Source organism: Phoca vitulina, unplaced genomic scaffold (assembly GCF_004348235.1).
Source record: "Phoca vitulina isolate PV1807 unplaced genomic scaffold, GSC_HSeal_1.0 scaffold11, whole genome shotgun sequence".
NCBI classification, from domain to species: domain Eukaryota; kingdom Metazoa; phylum Chordata; class Mammalia; order Carnivora; family Phocidae; genus Phoca; species Phoca vitulina.
In genome coordinates, this window is record NW_022589714.1 from 39,219,753 (window position 1) to 39,241,542 (window position 21,790).

Here is a 21,790-nt window from a genome sequence, read left to right on the forward strand (position 1 = left end):
GATAACATGAGGGATTTGGGGAGATGAGGAAACATTCTATGGCCTGATTGTGGTAGTGATTACATGAATCTACACATCAGTTACATTTCATGGAACTGTATACTAGAAGGAAAAGAAAAGAAATTTCACTGCATGGTAATTAAGAAACAACTTAAGAGGGTGGACAAGGGCTCCAAGAGAGAAATGCCTGGCTCTTGGGCAACAGGCTCATATTTCAGAAAGATCCACATAGTGTGAAGTTGGCACGGTGCATAGAACTTAACAAATGCTCAACACATCCACAATAGCAATAAAGAGAGAAATTAATGATGAACTCTGTGAGTCGAGGAGATGATGTCGCCAAGAAACCAAGCACTAGATTCTTCTGGGAAGTGGATTCCTAAAGTGAAGACAAGGAGCCAGAAGATGCCCAAAAGCCAGACCTGCCCGGACACAGGTGGGAGATGGGAAAGCCCCCCCCCCCCCCCGGAGGTAACTGTGAGCCCGCAGGCCTGGGAGGGCTGACTCCAGCCCTGTCTCCCTTGACAGACCTTGCTCAGAACTGCCCAGAAGGGCTGGGTCTGCTTGGATGAGGGAAGAAGCAGTTGGCTCTGAGTGGAGATCCGGCTCCCTCTTGCTCACCTCCCAGGTGGCCCTCAGCCATGACCTACTTTTCCTACCTGTCCATGCAGGTGAACTCCCCTGCCCACAGCTATTTTTATCCCACAGGGATTCCCAGCTATTTTTGCCATCCTGGCTTGTGAGAGAGTTGGACTGTGGGGCTGGTGTTCCTGCCCTCGGGGAGACCCCAGTGGGCATTCCCTTCCCTCCTTTCCCAGTGAGGACCATTTTGCCTTCCCGCTTCCCGAGGTGTCTGTCCTGCTGCAAGAGCTCCGCATGGCCTACGGGATAAAGTCCAAACTCTTTAACTGGACACTCGAAGCTTTCTCTACCTGGAACCCAGTTTCCCTTTGGCCTCGTGTCTCCCCACACCTCGTGGCCGGCCCGCCCAAGGAGCCAGCCAACCCAGGCCCCTTGCCAGATGCTGACAAGGCCTCTCATTTTCCTGCTTGTGCACCTGCTGCTGGGAGTATCCTTTTCCTCCCATCTCCATGGGACCTCGCACTAATTGCAGCCTCCTCCCTGGAGCCCTCCTTGATTCCGTGGCTGGCAGGGATTGTGCCCTTTCCTTGGGAACTGTTGTCCTGGGCCCTCTCTGCTCCTCTGCTTCAGGGGACATCCAGCCGTGGATCTGTCTGTCTCTTCCTGGTTCTTGAGGATGGCCCTTGCCCACCTCTACCCCCACACAGCACGTGTGTGAAGGATGGCGAGCATGCAGCTGCCTCTCCTACATCCTCCAGGCTGCCCCCCCACCCTGGGCCCTACGATGCCCCCTTTCCCCGGGGCAGGGCTAGGGCTCTGTCACCTCCTGACGGCTAGACTCGGAGCCTCAGTGAATCAGCAAACCCTTCCCAGGGCCTGCAATGGGCTCAGCAACTTTTCTGAGCGCTCTGGGGAAGGTGTGGGGAGGAAGTGCGAGAGGCCATGCCTGTCAGAGGGAGCCTGGGCCGGCAGACCTGAAGCTCCGGGGACTACTCCCATGGTGCTCGTAGGCATGCCTGGGCCCCCCAAAGGCACTCTCGCCCCACCCCTGTGACTGCTGCGCCAGCTTTCTCCTCATCCTGGAGAATGCCTCACCCCCTCTGGCTGGACCTCCTGTCCTCTTCACCCCATAGTCCAGCCCTGGCCCCTGGCCCTCTGCAGCCCCTGCTAGGACCTCCTGGGCACCAGATCCGAGCTCCTACCTTCCTGGCCTGCTCAGAGCCTTTGCTCCCCACTCCTCCTCCATCTCCTTGAAGGGCTCCCACTTCTGCCGGTCCTGGAGAGAGGTCAGAAGTCCTCAGGGTATGACAGGACACCTCCCCTGTCCCTGAACCCTCTAGAGCTTCAGCTGTCAACACTGGTCTCCGAACCTTTCCTTCTACCTCAGGCCTCTTGCCCTGAGCTCCAGATCTCACAGCCCCTCAGACTTAACAGGATTGAAACTCAGCTCATTCCTCTTTCTTTCCCATTCCTTCTCTGCCCCCCGCCCGCCCCATCTGGAGCCCCAGGCCTCCTGCCTCTCCCATTCCCACCCATCCTCCCCTGCCCCACTCAGCTGCTTGCAGAAGAAAGCCCGAGTGTTAGGAAGGATGCTGGGTGTGCGTCGCTGAGGGCAGGTGCGGGGGTGTGCGTCCTGCCAGCTGTGGGGTCTGGTCAGGCGACCTTCCCTTCTGGAAGCCTCCACTTCCTCTCATGTGTCAGGTGTATCTTGGCCCCCGGGCAGCTGTGAGAATCAAAGCGATGACGCTGTGGTGGGTGGAGAAGCGAGCGGTCTGCAGGGAGCACTGCGAGGACGGGGATGGGGACGGAGATGCTGGCAGCAAGTAGTGTTCCCAGCCACCGCCGCCCCTCTGCAGGCCTTCTGCTCCAACCCTTGCCTCTTTCCCGCATGGCCACACAGCCAAGCCTCAAAGCCTCTGCACCTCTGGCCCTGCTTTTCTTTCCGCAGGAGATGCCTTCCTCCTAGCTGCCCCCCTAGCTGATGACTTTTCCTACTTTAAGGTCCACTAGGAATCCCATCTCTTCTGAGCCGCCCCCTGTGGGCTTGCCTCGAGGGACCAGAATCCCTGGGGCCTGGGGCCTGACGCCCTCCAGAAGTGCTATATCAGGGCCCTGAGGGGCAGAGCAGGAGGTGCGTCAGAACACACTGTCAGTCTTTCAGGGACCCCAGGCCCCAGGAGAAGGTGTGACCCAGGGCTGAGCCACCAGCTTGAGGCCCCGGTGCGGGAGGGCCGTCTGCACACGTCTCCCTGGTGGATGTGGGTCACTGCGGAGGAAACAGAGCTTTCTCCCTGGTGTCACTCTAGGTTGTCAGCACTAAGAGGGCAGGTCCCACAGGGAGCGCATTCAGACCCCGAGGACCAGCCCCAGCCCCGGCCCCTGCGTGGGGCTGCCCCTGACGTCTGGGACACCTTCGGGACAGGTAGGAAATATGGAGGCAGACGTGGGTGGTTCACGGACGCCCTCACAGGGGAATGTGGGGGAAAGAGAGAACTTTCCCGGAAGTCTGGGCTGGGAGTGGCCAGGAGGAGGAGACGGAGGGTGAAGGGGCACAGCTAGGTGGCCCTTGTCCTGCCCGGTGGCCCAGCAGAGTCTGAGCGCCGCACTGGGCTCTAGAGCAGTCACCAGCCCCGTGTGGCTATTTATGTTAGAATTAAGTGACATTAAAATCGAGTGCCCCAGGTGCGTGGGCCATACAGCAAGCGCTCGAAGACCGCACAGGACTGGTGGCTACCGTGTGGGACAGCGCAGGATACAGAACATTTCCACGAGCACAGAGAGCTCTAGCTTAAGGCGCAGCACTGCTCTGGAGCCCGGATACTCTGCTACCGCGCAGCGTGGGTGGGTCACCAGATCTCTCCGTGCCTCCGTTTCCTCTCTAAATGGAGATAACAATAGTCATTGAGAAAATTAAAGGAGTTAAACGCGGGTGAAATATTTGCAGGAGCACCTGCTACACGGAAAGGGCCCGCGAGTCTGCTCACAGGTAGAGAAGGGCACAGCCTACACCACGGCACGAAACCTAAGACATGTTCACATTGGTGAAGGGTATGCAAAATTCAGATCTGTAGGAAAAAGCCTCTGGCAACACTGTCTCCCAGCCCCCTGTCACCCTGCCACAGGCAGCCCGCGCCCGCCTTGTTTGCTAGGATGGCATCGGCACCTCCCTTCGGCAGGAGAGGGAAAGGACCTGCTCACAGCCAGCGAGGCAAGAGAGGAGAACCCCGCTCTCTGATCCCAGGCTCAGAGCTCGCTGCCACCACCCTAGGTGGGGGCCATGACCTCCCCGTTCCTTAAACCTGCCCCATGCCACCCCGCCTTTGATGATGCATGCCGCTGCCTTATCTATCCCATGCTGTAGGTCCTTCCTCAGGTCTGACCTCAGTCCTGGCAGCTGCGTGTGACCCCTTATAAGTAAGGCTTCCCCCGTGGAGACACCACAGGGCCTAAGGGGGTGGGGGTGGCGCAAGGGGGAGAGGGCTTTTGTATGATCTATTTCCAGAAACCACCCTCACTCAGGAAGTCAGTTCATCTTGATGTAGAACCCTACTCCCACCTACCCTGGGTAGAGTTTGGTCCTTCTTGCTGTCCTTGGAAGACATGGGCTTCCACAGCTACCCTCACCATTCCTGACTTGTCCCTTGGCAGGGGGGGCGGTTACACAAGGTGGGCTCACTGCCGGCCCACGCAAGAAGGCACATCCTAATCCTGGCTATCCAAGGAGGCAAGAGCTCTGGCAAACCCTATAAGGGCTATGCCTCCCATTGAAAATGGGGAACTGTGTCCCAGGGTGAAAAAGGGCTTTCCCCAAGGCACACGGCCAGGACTGCGTCTCTTGATATTCATTGCAATCCTCTCTCCTGTCTCTCCAGGTCTCTAGGAAGGCACTGGGGGTTTGTAGCATCTTAGAGGTGGAGGAAAAGCAGGCTGAGTAACTGACCTTTATGACTCCAAAGCAAAAGGTTTCATCTTTCTTGTCTCCTGATGGTCCAACATGGAGTTTAGGAGATAAGGCAGAAAGAACTTGCTGCCAATAGGAATTGAGAAGCACTGTGGAATTCACTTTTCTGAGGGTATTTAATAAATACATGGGCAAGCAGAGCTGCCTGGTACAGTGGTGCAGGTTGTCTACTGTACAAAGGGCAAGGGGGAGGATGAAATTTCTCTGACTCAAACTAACATGCTCAAAAGGCTTATGGGAAGTTGGTGCTGTGGATTAGCCATCCTCACACCATATTTTGCCTAGGTCTAGCCCGGGAGAGAAGCAGTGGTGTCCTGGGGGCATCCCTACCCTTGCCCCCAGGCTTGTCTGTTCGGTGCCTCTCCCTCCTGCCCACCCTGATTGCTTCGAGTCTCTTGTGATTGAAATCTCCCTGCTGGTCTCAGAGCTGAACTTCCCGCCTTTAATTCAATCAGGAATCACAAGCCCTTTTAATTTAGGAAATGAAAGGCTGGCTGCTGAGTGAGCTGCACCTGATTGACGGGGCTGCCAGCATGGCCAGGCCGGCCTGGGGAGGGGGCACAGACCCATGACCTCAACCAGCCTCTCTGGGGTTAGGACGCTCCCCAGAGGCCTGGGGAACAAAGGAGAACCACCTCTCTCCTGACCTTCAGCAGAGGAGGGGCCGAGGTTGCATGGTAGGGGGTGGCTGCCACCTGGCCCAGAGAAGCTGTGGAATGTCAAGCTCTCGCTGCAGCCTGGGGAACTAAGGGTAGACAGGAGGGAGGACTTCCCAACCAACTCATTCTTCCCTTAGTCGTTATGTGACTCTGGGTCGATGTTCCAAAGAACCCTAACAATATATCTTTCTTTTCTAAGAAAGAAGAGGTGCCAAAGGAATTAAGCCCAGCTTTTCTTGGGCTTCAGTTTCTCATCTGTATATGGGGATTATCAAGAGACTCAGCCACAGGGCTGTTTTGAGGATTAAATGAGTTAATGAAAGCTCACTGGCACATAATAACCCCTCATTAAATTAGAGCTAATAATATTATTCCACTAGAGGCACACAGAGGTCCCCACCTCTACTCGAAAGTGGCAGAGACTCAGGGGAGAGTGTCCAGGGCCCTGGGCCCTGGGCCCTGTTGCTCCCTTTCCCTCCCAGGAGATAGCCAAGGGCCGGTCTCCCTAGGATCCAGCCCCTTTTCCCAGGGAGGCAGAATGGGGCAGTGGAAAGTTGCTGGTTTAGGATTAGAATTCTCGCTGAGTACATTTTGAGCTATGTGACCTTGGGCAAATCACCTCACTGTTCTGAGCCTCAGTTTCCTCCTTCAGAAAGTGGGCTAGTAGCATGTCCCGGCAGGATTGTTTGGATGCTGTGTGAAGTGCCGAGGCTGGAGCCTGGCCTGTAGAAGGTGCTCAGAATATGGCAGCTTCCTCCTCTAAACTCCAAACAAATGCTCAGCACAGCCTATCCAAGTGGGAAGCCCTATTTCCCTGTGGTCTGAGGTTGAGCTCTGGGCATCCACTGTGCCGTTCCTATTCAGCCACATTGCACGAACAATCTGATGGCCCCAGGCTCCTGCCTGCCTATGGCCAGGGCCTGCCCAGAGGCTCCCATGTGGTCAGCCTCGCCTGCTTCCTGAGCTGCTCCCGCGGAAGGAACCACCTAGGGCTGACCCAGATGGCCAGCTTCTCCCTGCATGTGCAGTGCCTGGCACAGAAAAATGCTCAGGAGGCCCCTCCCCAAACTCCCACCTGTCCTCCCGGTCCAAGCGTACCGGGAAAATGCATACTCTGATAGCATTCTTTGGTTTCTCCATAAGCAATTCCACCCAGCTTCTGTATAAAGTGGGTTTGGAGTCAAAGATCCTAGTCACAGTGGCCACCCACTGAGCTCCGGGCTTGCTCCCTCCCAGACTCAGGGCTGAGCAATCAGCCCTCCCGCTGCATGGTGAAGTGGGGATTGAGGCGCACAGCTGAGGAGACAGAAACTCCAGGAGACTGAGTGCATCCTCCCACCTGACCCAGCCATCCCGCCGCAGTGCCGGAATCTAAACCCCAGCCCCCTCCTGACTTGGCTGGCCAGTTCAGAGAAGTCTCTCGAGTCCATTGGAACATTTGATCTCACAGCAACCTTGGCGGTATGCCAAGCACCTGACTCTCATTATTAGCCCATCTTACAGAAGAGGAAGCGGGGGCTCCCAGGTCACGCAGTGTCTCAAAGATGGGGACAGGCTCTGCCCTCAGGCTCGGACTCCAAGGGGAGCCCCGCTGCCACTGGATTTAAAAACAGTCCCTTACTCCCCAAAGTTGGTGTTCCCACTGGATCATTCTTTCATTCATCCATTTGGCAAATATTTACCAGGCACCTATGTTCGAGGTCCTGTGTTGCAGGTTGGTGCTGAGCAAGCCAGACCGTAGCCCCTTCCTGAAGCTTACCATCTCTGCAGCGAGAAAGACTCCAGAAGATCACGTACACACAAGAAGATAAAAAACGGTGATAAGCATTGTTCCCTGGGAGGGGTGAGAGGTCAGGGAACGTCCCCCCCACCCCCAACACTGAGATCTGAAGGCAGATTAGGAGTTTGCCCTGGGAAGTGGGCCTGAAGGCTGGGAGGAGCCGCCTAGGTGAGGAAACAGGTGCCCGAAGGCAGGAACAAGCCGTACAAAGAAGTCTAGGAAGTACTCAAAGGAAGAGCGGGAGGAAAGGGGCCAGAGCTTGCAGAGCCTGATGGGCTGCCTTCATCCTAACAGGGCCTCGAGGGGTTGTTGCATGCTGGGTTAGTGGAGGGGAGATTGGAGGGAGCTGAGTGGGTGTGGGGACTGCCGTCAGGAGGCCACCTTAGTGGTCCAGGCACAGGGCTGCCGTGGGGCTGGAGGGGAGGGAGAAGGAGGTAGGTAAGGCTAGCTCTACGCACAGCTCTTCCGAGGCTCCTCTGGCTCTTTCCCAGGGGCTCACTGTAGCATCCAGTGCTCCGGGTACCCGACCCCCAGGCAGTTAAAACAGCTACTAGCTGTTTAACCACTGGCTTTCTGGGACAAAGTCTTTATTTGTAGCATTTGTCAATATCCCTGGTGTAACCATTCCCACTACGGGTGATTTCAGTCTACCAACATGAAGTCAATGAATGAGAAGTTGGGAAGAGATGTTTGCAAGTGCCCAAGCCGGAGCAAGTTGGCTCCAATCCACGACTGGCCTCGGGTCTCAGAATGGCAGTGGCTCTACCGAAATGTTACTTATCTGTGTCTCACCTCTCTGTGCAAGAGGAAGAGGATGAAGGCTGGATGGGGAGGGCATGTGGGGGAAGGGAGTAATAGCGATGCCACTCCCCACCCCCAGTCTTCCCAGTGACCGTAAGAAATTGGTACCATTATTATCCTCACTTCCCAGATGGAGAAACTGAGGCACAGAGAAGTCAAACAGCTTGTCAAAGATACCGCACTGAAGGGCAGAACTGCGAACACAGAGCAAGCAGGTCAGCCCTGGGGTGATCCCTGCGTCCTGAATCCTTCTGCCCTGTTCTGCCTGTGAGCTGGCCAAAAGAGAGGGAGGTGAGGGAGAGTTAGACGGGGACAATGAACAGAGGATGGGCTAGCTGGTAAGAGCTGGAAGGAAGGAGAAAGAAGCTGTCATCCAGGGAGGTTGGGGTGGGGGCCTCCAAAATTCTCTGGCTGGAACCCTAATTTTCAGGGGAGTGGCTGCTAGAAGTCAAGTTGGGGTGGAAGCGAGTTTTAGAGGGTGATCATGAGCTTACTCCGCGAATGCTTGCTGGAGATAAATTAGAATGGACAGAGGTCAGGTGCTGGAACCCCACCCTGCACCTCACCACTCCCCAGTTCTGTGCAGGGTCGGGGTGCCAGACCAGAGTCCACGCAGCTGCAACTGTCTCCAGGCTTGCAAGGCAGGCAACTCTGCCCCCTCCCCACCGCCCCGCCCCACGGCTCAGGTAGGACCTGAGCTGGGGTAGTCAGGTCTGCCCAAGCAGCCCAGGAACAGCTCCAATCCGGGGTCATTGAACTTGGAGCTGGACAGTCTCTTGGGGCCAGCAGGGATTTGAAGAGGTCAGCGGAGACACAGGGGATGGAGCTCAGGCCCAGGGCGCGCCCTGGGGTGAGCAGGTGAGTGCACGGACCAGACAAGATCTTCTGGAGTTCCGGGGCGCCTGCGTTCTCTGCCCCGCTGGAGCTGGTGGGTCACCAGCGGCTCTGGGCAGTGCAACAGGTTGCTGCTTCCCCATCTCCACATCCACACCCTGCTCTGTGCACCACCCTCTCCCCTCAGCTCACTCCCTCTCTCTTCCCTGCGCTGCTCAGAATGCCATTGCACCTTTGACATTTCCTTTTCAAAGTTCTTTCCAGCCGTGGGAACCTCCAGTCCTCCCAGTGTTCTGGAGTTAGTGTCTTCTCTCTAGACCTCAGTTTCCCTATCCACACAATAAAGGTAAGTTCTCATTAGACTCTGTAAACCTATGATGCAGTCTGCATATTGTATGTGTCTGGAGTGGGGGAGCACTATCTTTCCAACCTGAGTGCTTGGTGCTAAGCACACAGCGGGTGCTTTGTGGGTTAGTTTGGTGAGCCTGCCTTGCCTAGGAGTTGGGAATGAGGAAGACTTCTAAATGGCAATGGACCTGCGTCTAGTGTTACCTGCAGGGATGGGTTGGGAGTGGCCGCTCCCCACGGCTCCCTCCCAAGAGCCCCTGGACATCTGCTTAATTATTATTCTCATCATCCCCATTTTACAAACAAAGAGAGGGAGCCCCAGAGAGCTTACATTGCTTCCCAAGTTTATTCAGCTGGTAGGTAGCAGAGCTGAGATTTAAACCCAGGCAGCCTGGCTCCAGGTCCACATCTCTAACCATTGGACCACCTGCTTCTCCTTGTAATTGAGTATAGTGGTCTCCGGAGTTGAAAGGGTTCAGGAAGAAATTACTAGAAATTAAGTTATATTTATTTGATCTCATCCTTTAAAATTTCTGTTTTTTTTTTTTTTTAGTGAATGTGTATTTTACTTGCAGTACATGTATATAATTTTAAAAGGTCTCTATTGAGTATGACTTACATACCACAAATTCACCTCTTTTAAATGTACAATTCAGTGACTTTTAGTAAACAAATGTAGTTGTGCAATCATCACCATAATCCAATTTCAGACCATTTCCATCACCTTCCTGCTCATCTGTAGTCAATTCCCAGGCTGCCTTTACTCTACTTTCTGTCTTTACAGATTTACGTGTCCTGGACATTTCATACACATGGACTCAATACAACGTGTGGTAGTTTGTGTCTAGTTTGCTCAACTTGGCATGACGTTTCTGAGATTCATGTTTTAATACATATCAGTATTTCATTCCTTCAGAATAGTATTCACGCTTCAGAATAGTATTCTGTTGTGTGAATACACTACATTTTATCCATCCATTCACCAGCATTTCATCATTTGAATGGTTTCTGCTTTTTGGCTGTTATGAATAAAACTGCTATAAACATTCGTGGGTTTTGTTCGGACAGAAGTTTTCATTTCTCTTGGGTATATACCTAGGAGAATTGCTGCATCATCTGGCAGATTTACGTTTGACTTTTTAAGAGACTGCCAAAATGTTTTCCAAAGTGGTTGCCTCATTTTACATTCCTGCCAACAATGTATGAGGGTTCCAATTTCTCCGCATCTTCGTCGACACTTGTTACTGTCTTTTTTTTTTTTTTTTAAGATTTTGTTTACTTGAGAGAGCACAAACAGAAGGGAGAGGAAGAAGCAGGCTCACCACTGAGCAGGGAGCCCGATGTGGGGCTCGATCCCAGGACCGTGGGATCATGACCTGAGCAGACACTTAACAGACTGAGCCACCCAGGCACCCCTGTTATTGTCTTTTTGATTGTAGCCATCCTAATGGGTCTGAGGTGGTATCTCATTGTGGTTTTAATTTACATTTCTCTAATAACCAATGATGTTAATCATCTAAGTGCTCTCATTTGTTGGCATAAAGTAGTTCATAGTATTCCTTTATCATCTTTTAATTTCAGTGAGGTTGGCAGTGACATTCCCTCTTTCATTTTGATTTTAGTAATTCGTATTTTTTTCTCTTGGTATGTCTATCTAAATGCTTGTCAATTTTGTTAATCTTTACATTTTAGTTTCATTGCTTTTTTTTTTTTTCCCCTTATTGTTCTGGTTTCTGTTTCATTGATTTCTACTCTAATCTTTATTATTTCCTTATTTTTTATTGCTTTGGGTTTAGTTTGCTCTTCTTTTTCTAATTTCTCACTTGGACATTTAGGTTTTTGATTTGGCATGTTCTTTTTCTAATGCAAGTTTTTAAAGCTATAAATTTTCTGCTAAGTACCGTTTTAATGGCATTCTATAAATTTTGCTATGTTGTGTGTAGTCATTCAATTCAAATACTTTTACCTTTGCCTTGTGATTTCTTTTTGACCTACAAATTATTTAGAAATGGGTTGTTTAATTCTTAAATATTTGGTGATTTCCCAAATTTTCCTCTGTTGTTGATTTCGAATTTAATTCTGTTGTGTTAGGAGAACATTATTTGTATGATTTTAATCCTTTTCAATTTATTGAGACTTCTTTTATAATCTAGCATATGGTCTATCCTGGCGAATATTTTCAGTGCAGTTGAAAAGAATGTGTATTCCTGCTATTGTTGGGTGGGATGTTCTATACATGGTAGATTAAATTGTTTGATAGTGTTGTTCAAATCTCAGATATCCTTGCTGATTTCCTGTCTGGTTGTTCTATACATTATTGAAATTGGAGTGTTCAAACCTCCAACTCTTATTGGTGAATTTTCTATTTCTCTCTTCCATTCTGCCAGTTTTTGTTTTGTATATTTTGGGGCTCTGTTGTTAGGTGCATATGTGTTCATTACTTTATCATTCTGATGAATTGACCGTTTTATCATTATAAACTGTCTCTGTCTCTAGTATCATTTTTTGTCTTCAAGTCTGTTTTACCTGACATTCTATTTCTCTTATGGTTATTGTTTTCATGGCATATATTTTTCCATTCTTTTGCTTTCAACCGATTTGTGTCTTTAGATCAGAAATGTTTCTGGTAGGCAGCATATAATTGGATCTTGTTTTATTAATCCAGTCTGATAATGTTTACATCATCACATTTAACCTGAATGTTTTATTTACATTTAGTGTAATTATTGATATAGTTTATCACTGCAATTTTGCTATTTTTCCTATATGTTTCATGTTATTTTTTTTTTGTTTTCTGTTTTTCCTTTACTGCCTTCTTTTGTGTTAAATACAGATTTTTTCTTATGTACCTTTTATTTCCTTTGTTGTCATTCCTTTATTATATTTTTGAGTTATTATCTTAATTGTTGTTCTAGGGATTATAGTATGTAATTTATCACAGTCTACTTCAGATTAATACTAATTCAGTTCTATAAATTATCAAGACTTTGCTCCATGTAATTTCATTTCTTTCCTCACCCTTTGTGCTAATATTGTCATGTATATTATATCCATGTATGTTATAAATCCAATAATAGTATTATAATTATTGCTTTATACTATCTTCTGTCTTTTTAAAATTTTAAGAGAAGAAAGGAGAAAAAACATATTTAGAGAATCTCTTATATCAACCCACATATTTATCATTTCTGGTGTTCTTCATTTTCTGCTGTGGATTCAAGTTACCATCTGGTGTCCTTTCTTTGCTCCAATATATCTCTGTTCCCTCCCTCTCTTTGTACTATTATGTATTAGTTATATATAATTTTTTTGTATGTATAAGCCCAACAATACAGCTTTATAATTATTATTTTATGCAATTGTCTTTTAAATCAGTTAAAAGAAGAAAATAGAAAAATATATTTGTAGTATCATTTATATTTATCTACACAGTTACCTTTTTTGGTGCTCTTTACTTCTTCATATGGGTTCGAGTTACTGTCTAGTATCATTTCCTTTCACCCTGAAGGACTTCTTTTCATATTTTTTATGAGGCATGCTTGTTAGCAACAAGTTCTCACTTTTTATCTGGGAGTGTCTTCAGTTCACCTTCATTTCTGAAGCATACTTTTATTGGGTAAAGATTTCTAGTTTGACTTTTTTGTTTTCTTTCAGCATTTTGATTATGCCACCCCACTCTTTCTGGCCTCCATTGTTTCTGATGTGAAATCAGCTGTTAATTTTATTGTGCTTCCCTTATATGATGCATCACTTTTCTCCTGCTACTTTCAAGATTTTCTTTGTCTCTGTCTTTCAACAGTTTTACTATAATGTCTATGGATATTTTTCTGTTTCTCCTATCTGGACTTTATTTGTTTTTGTTTTTGTTTTTTTTTTAAGATTTAAAAAATTTTTTTATTAGAAAGAGAGAGAGTACAAGCAGGGGGAGCGGCAGGCAGAGGGAGAGGGAGAAGCAGGCTCCCCGCTGAGCAGGGAACCCAATGTGGGGCTCAATCCCAGGACCCCGGGATCATGACCTGAGCCGAAGGCAGACACTTAACTGTCTGAGCCACCCAGGCACCCCTGGACTTTATTTGTATGTGTAAATCTTTTTCATCAAATTTGGAAACTTTTGGACCATTGTATCTTCAAATATATTTTTCTGGCTCTTTCTTTCTTCTTTTTTTAGAAATCCTATTAAGTGTATATTGATATGTTTGATGATATTCTACAGGTATTTGAAACTTTGTTCATTTTTTCATCATTCTTTCTTTTCTTTTTGTTCTTTAGATTGGATAATCTCAATTGATCTATCTTCAAGTTTGCTGATTCTTTATTCTTCCAGCTCAAAGATGCTGTTGAACCCTTCTAGTGAATTATTCATTTCAGTTATTGTACTTTTCAACTACAGAATTTCCATTTGGTTCTTTAAAAATAGTATTTTATATATATATATGTATATATATATAAATCATATATATCATACATATTTTTATATATATCATATGATATATATATAGTTTCTATCTCTACTGATATTCCCTATATGATGAGTCTTTCATTAATTCTTTTATACATGGTTTTCTTAAGTTTTTTGAAGACATTTAAAATAGCTTCTTTGAAGTCTTTGTTTGCTAAGTGCAACACGTGGACCACCTCAGAGGCAGTTTCTACTGACTGCTTTTTCCCCCTCTGAATGGATCACACCTTCCTGTTTCTTTGAATGTCTTGTAATTTTTGGTTGAAAACTGGACATTTTTGATAATATATTGTGGCAACTCTGAATTCTGATTCGCCATGACAAACACCAGGGTTGTTGTTCCTGAGTTTGCTGTTTGTTTGTTTAGTGACTTGTCTAGACTAATTCTACGGAGTCTGTCTTCCTCACAGTGTGAGGCTGCTTGTGTCTCTGCTCAGTTTATTTCTTAAAATCCTCTTTTTATTTTTAAGCCTGATGTCCTAGAAATTGCCCTGGATCAGCATAGCTTAGTGTTATGCCAATGACAGAAAGTGTGCTTAAATACCTTGATCCAGTTAGGCTTCTATCCTCTGCCAATGCATCTGTGTGTGGGTTGGGAAACACATTCAAGATTCAGGCAGTTTACAAATCTGTCCCAACTTTTACTTTCTATGTGCTTAGCCAGGGATCAGTAGATAGCTAAGGGCCTCTCTGGCTGCCTCTTAGTGTGCACACAGCCTTCCACACCCCCAGGGATATGTGGGAGCTTATCAAGACTCACTATGGCTTTCTTGTTCCTGGATATCCCTTTTAAATGTTTTGCTGTTCCCTTGATTTGTGACTTGCTCCAAATCATATTATAGCTCAGGCTAAGGCTGCGATGTCGGCCTCAGTGTACAGAATTTTATTTTATTTTTTTAAGATTTTGTTTATTTATTTGACAGAGAGAGAGATAGGGAGAGCAGGAACATAAGCAGCAGGCAGAGGGAGAGGGAGGAGCAGGCTCCCCGCTGAGCAGGGAGCCCGACACAGGACTCGATCCTAGGACCCTGAGATCATGACCTGAGCTGAAGGCAGACACTTAACGACTGAGCCACCCAGGCATCCCAGTGAACAGAATTTTAAAGAAATACATCTATACTGAGTGCTTGTGCACATCATATTTTCTGATAAGGGTGCACAACCAAACATGTTTGGCAACTGTCAATCTAGATTTGGGCATCTCTGACTGGTCTGCCCTGGCTGGGAGCTATGTCTGGACACTGAGCTCTGGACTGGCATCCCTTGGGTTGGGGTCTAGGGGGCACATGAGAAGAGCTGTTGCAGCAACACGATTCTCCAGGAGGCTCCTCAGGGGCAAGTGGTGGTCATCCAAGGTGGTTGAACTTGCCTCCCTGGGACAGCTGGCTCTGGCCATCCTGGCTGGGCCTTTGTTCCCACAGGGATGCAGGCCTGGCTGCCCTGTCAGCAGGCTTGGGGTGGGGAGCCAGGTGCCCTCTACTCTGGCTTCCAGTCACCGGTAGCCTGCCAGGCACTCGGGAGGAAGATCTCACAGAGCCGAGAGAACGATCAATTCCCTCAGGGCAGGGCTGCCAGCAGGGAGGGTCACCCAGGAAGCAGCTAGCTCTTGCCCCAAGAAGCCCAGGCTGGAGAGGGCTGGCGCCTGTGGCCTCCTCAGTCCCCTGGGTACTCACTAGAAGACAAGGAGTCAGAGAGCAATCCCCTTCCTACTGGTACTGCCCCTGTCCTTGGGGTGGGCGTGCAGAGAGGCCTGTGTCCATGAGCTGAAGGTCAGTGTGCTCGGCAGGCACTGTGGATAGGAGGGGTGGAGGGCAGAGGGGAAAACTGGGATGACAGTCACGTACGCTGATGTCACTGGTCACTCCGCCTCCCTAAGGTATCGCTTTCCTCATGGCCGAGCCTGCAGCTGAGTTCAGGGGGGCAGTCACGTCCCATCCCTGGCACAGCTCTTAGGCTCTCGCTGCACCACCTCTGGGGCTGCTGAGGTCAGGGTGGCACTTGCCAGCCCTGCCTAGTGTCAGCTCAGATCTGACAGTGGGGAGAGGGAGCCCAGGGAATGAGAGTGGCAGGGACAGGTGTCTGGGGGCTGGGCATGGCCAGGCTGCAGAGAGGCTGTCCCAGGGCACCTGGGGGGCTAAGCTGGGCTTATATCCTGGGTGAGAGGCAGCCCTTGCCCGCAGGCAGCTCCCTGTCTGAGAGAGAGGACAGAGCCCCTGTCTGCAGACACAGCTGCCGTGTCCGAGTGGAGCATGGTGGTGCCAGCAGGTGGAAACTGCCACCCCCCCATTCTCTCCTCCTGTGCAAAGCTCCCAGGTCACCCAGAACAGATCCTTTGGAGAATCCCTTCCCCAGACCCCGGGAGGACGCAGCAGGTGCCCTGCTTGTGACTGCCCATGTGTAGTAGGGAGGGGCTGCCAGAGCCCAAGTGCGGACAGACAGCGGCGTCCCTGTGTCTGAGCTCGTCCTCAGGGCTGGGTCCAGCAGAGGGAGCTGGCAGCCAGCAGGAGCGGAGACAAGCCGTCCCTGACCCCTGAGATGGTCTTGGGGAGCTCCCCCTGCCTACCCGGGGTGGGGGTGGGGGCAGGGATTCACCTGTGGCTGGAGCTGGAGTGTTGGCAGCATACATGGGGGTCCGGGACTCTTCAGCCCACACCGACACCCAGTGCTGCCCCTCAGAGACCCCTCTGCAGGAATCACAAACTCTACACCCCTTCAGCTGGGCCTATGGAGTCCTTCCCACTGTCCCCGGGCTAAGGTGTAATGCCAGGGATCAGAGCCCTGGGTGTGAATTCTGCTCCCTTACCTACTAGTTCTGTGACTCTAGGCAGGTTATATAATCTCTCCGGGCCTCGGTTTCTTCACCTGTAAAATGGGGCGGCTATGAAGGGAAAGTACATGACACATGCCTGGCACACCTGGGTAGGTACCCAGATAGGGCAACTTCTTTCCTCCTCACTCCATTCCTTTTTGCTTCACTTGGAGTCACGGTGAAATGGCTGGGGTGGGAGAAGCGTGCTGGGGTGAAAACCAGCCACAGGGCAGGTGGCATTAACAAGCACGGCAGGCTTCCTTTGGAGACAAGGTTTGAATTCGGTTTGTGGAAATGCTTTTTCTTAGCCCCTGACGCAAACACGTCAAACTGCAGCCAGAATGAGGCGGCACTGAGGGGACAAGGGGCATGGCCCCAATGGCGCTTCTCCGAGCACTTTGCCTAGCAGCCCTTCCTCTCACGTGCTCCCAGCTGCAGGTCAGCCCCCAGTAAGACTTACTGGCCTCTTGCCCCGCCATCCGTGCTGAGGTCTCCTTGGGGCATGTAGCTCTCTTGGTGTTCCCTCCCTTTCCCTGTGTAGGCCCTGTTTGAGTCCCAAGGGGAACAGCAGTGAGCAAAACTGACCATGGTCGCTGACCACATGGATTTGGCATTCTAGTGGAGAGTGAAAACAGTCAGCAAAATGAGTATATTAGAGGGTGATGATAAGTGCTCTGGAGAAAAATAAGGAGGGGTTGAGGGATGGGAGTGTAGGTGGGTAAAGGGGTGATGCAATGTTCATAGATCAGGAAGGCCACGAGGAGAAGATGATAGCTGAGTAAAGATCAGAAAGGTGAAACCACATTCATAATGAGGGGGAAACATCCCATGAGAGGGAGGGAATAGCTAGTGCAAAGGCCCTGGGGCAGTCATGGAGTTGGCTTGTTTGAGAACAGCAATGGGGCCAGCATGAAATCAGTGAGAGGGAAAGTAGTGGCAAATGAGGTCAGAGGGGTAGGAGGGACCAGATCCTGTAGGGGCTGGCAGGCCATTGTCAGGACTTTGGCCACAAAGCAAACATGGATGCAGAGAAGGAACAAGGGCACCTCCTTTCCCTGATGGGCAGTGGGTTGGAAAGGAAATGCCACCTGCTTTAATAAAGATGAGCCCCAGAACTTCAAGATTGGTACTGGAAATACACTCCTGACTGAGAGGGGCAGCTGGGTCTTGAGGCTTTTCCCCCTGCGGTCTCTCACCAGTTTCTGGAGCCATCTACGCTGGTCTTGGGGAGAGGGGTAGGGTCTGCTCCAAGAAGTGTCAAGAGTGACCTGAGGGCAGGGGTGCCTTATTGATCCTGCATCCTCAGTGCCTGGACTTACAAAAGGTGCTCAACACAACCTAGTGGAAGGCAGGCAGGCAGGAAGGAAAGAAGGAAGGAAGGAAGGAAGGAAGGAAGGAAGGAGAGAATGAATGCATGATGGACACAGGCCCTGTCCCTTCATTCCCCATAGCAGCAGAGACCCAGCTGGAGTGTTTCAAATGCTGAGGGCAATACCCTCAGAGAGAACCAGGCCTCTGAGATGTATGCCCAAGGCCTCACCTACCCCTTTCCCCTTGGGATCTCCTGCAGGGTGTCTCTGCTGGCTCCTGGGCATTTCTGTGGTGGAGCAACCTTACCCCCCTAGAGCCCCCGCCGCGGCCACCGCAGTATACACGCATCTCAGACACTCAGCACCTCCGGAGGCTGAACTCCAGCATCTTGTCTGAGGTCCTTCTCTTTCCTTTCTGGCCCATCAGAGGGGTCACCCCTTATGGGGAGCTGCTGTACGCCCCACACAGGGTAGTGGCCTTGTGGACCTCCACCAAATGACCCCAAGCTCAGGCAGTGGTGGGGAGCGGCCTAGAGCCAAGTAATAATACTCATGACAACCAAGCAGCAGCTCCCCTTTATCAGGCACCAAGCCCGGGCCCAGCTCTGTCCTAAACACCTGCATTATCTCATTTAGCTCCAGGGGCCTCCGCGTGCCAGTCAAAGGGACTGGGACTCTAAGAGGTCAAGGACTTGTCTGGGGGCTCTTCCGGGCACCCTTCCTGGATGGGGGGGGGCAGGAAGCCAAAAGAACTGCCCCCTTCTGCCACTGACCTGGAGTGGCCAAGCAGAGGGGTTCAGCTCAAGGTACCCCCATCTCCTGTGAGACCCAAGCTGAGTATGTCAAACTTCAGCCCTGCCCTTCAGAGGAAAGGCTGGGCTGCTGGGGTTGAGGGGCACAGGAGCTGGGAGAGCCGGGCCCGAGGGGCCCCTCCCATCCCTGGCCAGGCTCGGACCACCCCTAGAATGTGCTGCTGCTTCTTCGATCTGCTGGGCCCTTGCTGCTCACCCTTCCCCTCTGGGCCAGCTGTGTCCGCTGGGGAGAGGTGCTGTAAGCAGGGCCAGCCTCCCTGCCTGGCCTGCAAATGGGTTTCCTGCAGGCAGAGAACAGACCTGGGGGACCCACAGGTACAGAGGAAGGCCCCACGGAGCCTGGCAGAGCCCAGGCCTCCCGCCCTGGCGGAGGAGGCTGAAAGCTGTCCTCTCTGAGCCAGGGACACTGCCTGTCCTGCTCCCAGCAGGTAAGGGGACAAGGTGCAGGAAAGCTGCCAAGTAGCAAAGCGCTCTGCAAATGGGGGTCACGCACAATTGCACCTCCTCTCACAGCTGGGGGGCCACTCTCCTCTGAACTTGAATGTCCAGGAACCACACCTCTCACCTAGGCACAGCTCACCTTCCCCTTGACTGACAGCCATTCATGCACATTTCTAACCCCCCAGGCGTCGAGACAAGCACTGGGGGAGCAGGACTTGGGTCTGAGTCCACTTAGCACAGGACCGGATTCCAGGCTAGCTCTTCCTCCCCGTGTCCCTTCCAGGGAACAGCAGGACAGAAGTGGGCAAGGGTTGGGGAAGTAGAGCAGGGTGGAAGCTGCTTATGGAACAACAGAACCTGGGCTGGGTGGCCTAAGGACCCGGGTTTGTGTCCTGGCTCTGCCTAGCAGCTCCTACCTCCCTTGAAGATGTTTGAGAGTAGAAGTGATGCCTTGGGGAACACATACGCATGTCGCCCCATCAGACAAAGTCTCTGCAGGTCTCCGAACCCAGAGGGATGGGAGGGATGGGAGGGATGGGAGGACAATTCCGGGCGGAGAGAAAACCTATGGAAGTGGCCAGCCCCTGGCCTCGGCTGGTGCGGCAGCCTGATCCCCAACCCAGCGCGGAGGCCAGGGGTGACCAGGTCTCCACCTGGCTCCTCCAGGTCAAGGGCTGGAGCATGTTCCTCTCTGTCGCCAGTGCCTAGGGCAGGGCCCGGCCCACAACGGGCCCCTAACACTTGATCGTTGAATCAATGTGGTGGAGGCGAATGGAATCCTTGCTCATGGGAGCATCAGCTGGACATGACAGTGGCCTCATCACTGTGAATGTACGCTCAGCAGTGAGCCCAAGGCAGTGGGCCCCCGACTGGGCATCCTGGACTCCGGGGAAGGAAAGAACCCATGGCTTTACACTTGGGACGGCAGCGAGAGTTGGGACGGATGCAAGTTTGGGAAGTGGAGTCCTTCGCAGACCATCACAGCCGGGCCCTGGGGGGTGGGGGTGGGGTCGGATGGGCACCCCAGGTGGCACCGCGGTGGACACAGTGTTCAAACAAACTCCATTTTGAAAATCCATGTTCAAACTCCGGTCAGATGAGCTCTTGGCCAAATAGCAGTGCACGGCTCACAGTGCAGAGAGGGAGGCCACCCTGGCAGGAGGAGCCGAGATCTCAGGGATAAAGCGCTAGGATGGCATTCTTTCTTTTAGCTCTGTTGCAGCGAGAAATCGGTCCAGCTCTCGCTGCTAGGGGGACCCACCGGAAGAGGGGGTAGGGTCAGTCCGAGCAAAGAGAAGGGAGGTTAGGATGGAGCTGGCCCTGTTTGTGGTGGTGAAGTCTGGGGCCAGAGGGCGTTTTGTGTGCGGAGCTGAAAGACCCGCCCCAGAGCACAGTCTCAGCTCTGCAGGGAGGGCGGAGCACCAGAGCTGGGCTGATTTTGAAAAAGTGGGAAGGGTCCATTTGGGAAATGACAGACTTCTGAGTTCGAAGCCAATCCCCACCGAATACCTGGGAGTTGATTATTTGGCCCGCGAATTCATGGATAAGGAAGACAGACAGACTGACGGGACAGACAGAACAGATAGCAATAGAAGCCCTAGTGTAGACAAGTGATTTCATGCATCCTCACAACACGGAGAGGTGGGTTTTGTTACCACCAGTTGCCGGGTGAAAACACAGACTTCTGGAGGTTAAGTAATTTGCCCAAAGCCACACTGCTAGAAACAGGCAGCTCAGGGTCCCAGCTCGGCTGACCACGAAGGTCAGGCCTCTCCTCTCCAGACCTTCCAGTCAGCTCTTCTGGGATCAAACGATACGACATGAAGCAGCCCCAGCTCTCTTTCCCACAAGGATGCAGGGCTGCCAGAGGCAGGGGTGCTGGGTTTCCGCCCGCAGAGTGGCAGAGCCTGTTGGGATACTCTGGCGAGGCTGGCTCCCATGACAACAGCAGGGACACGCCTCTGGTGACAGCTGATGAATGGACACCTGGAATTCTCTAGGGCTTGTCCCAGGGCCCTCCTCCTTGGCCCCATCGCCCTGAACATTTTTATCAATGGCTCGAATGGAGGCCTGCGTGGCAGGGTCCCCCTGCTTGCAGATGCCCCTCCGCTGAGACACACAGGCTCAGCGGCACAATGAGGATTCAGTGTCCCTGACAGCGTGTGGAACGACGGGCAGAGCCAATAAGAGAGATCAGCAGTGGGCAGAAACGACAAAGGCCAGCTCCAGGATGGAGACAAAACCCGAGTGAAAAGGCACACGGGTATTGAGCCCGCAGAGAAGCTAGCACACGTGGGGAATGGCTTATGTGCAAAGGTAGTCCCGGCAGGATGGTGTTGATGCTGCAAAGGACCGGGAAGAGTGTCCCTGTCCCCCAGCACGGGATCAGTTAAATACTTTGCATAGGTCCATGTAATGGAAGGCCACAGGTGTGATGCAGAGAATGAGGCAAGGGGTTATAAGTTACTAATAAGAAAGATTCCCCAACACACCTGGTTAAGTAAAAAACAAGGTGCATGACAGAGTACAGACAGTGTAGACTATGCTTCTCTTTGTATAATCAAAGATGTGTGTGTATATTTGTATATGCACAGACCACCTCCAGAGGACACATGAGAAACCAAGGAGGCAGCTAAGGTCTTGCTTTACACTGTCTATCTTTTGTGCTTTTATTTTGTGCCCTATTGGTGTGTGTGGGTGCGGGGGGAGGGTATGGATAGAGAAATTCTATTGAAAAAGACCTGGAAGTTTGGCTGACCATAAACTCACTAAAAATTGCTTAAACAACAACAACAACAGCAAACAAAAACCCTATAATCCGAGGTTATATTAACAGGAGCATAGGACCCTGGCTGAAGGAAGTGTATGTGCTGCTCTACTCCGTGCTGATCAGGCTGTACCCAGAATGTGGGGCCTCGCTGAGGGAGCCATGTTTGAGGAGAAACCCTGGGAGCTAGATTGGACCTGAGGGGACAACTTGGCTAGAGGAGAGGT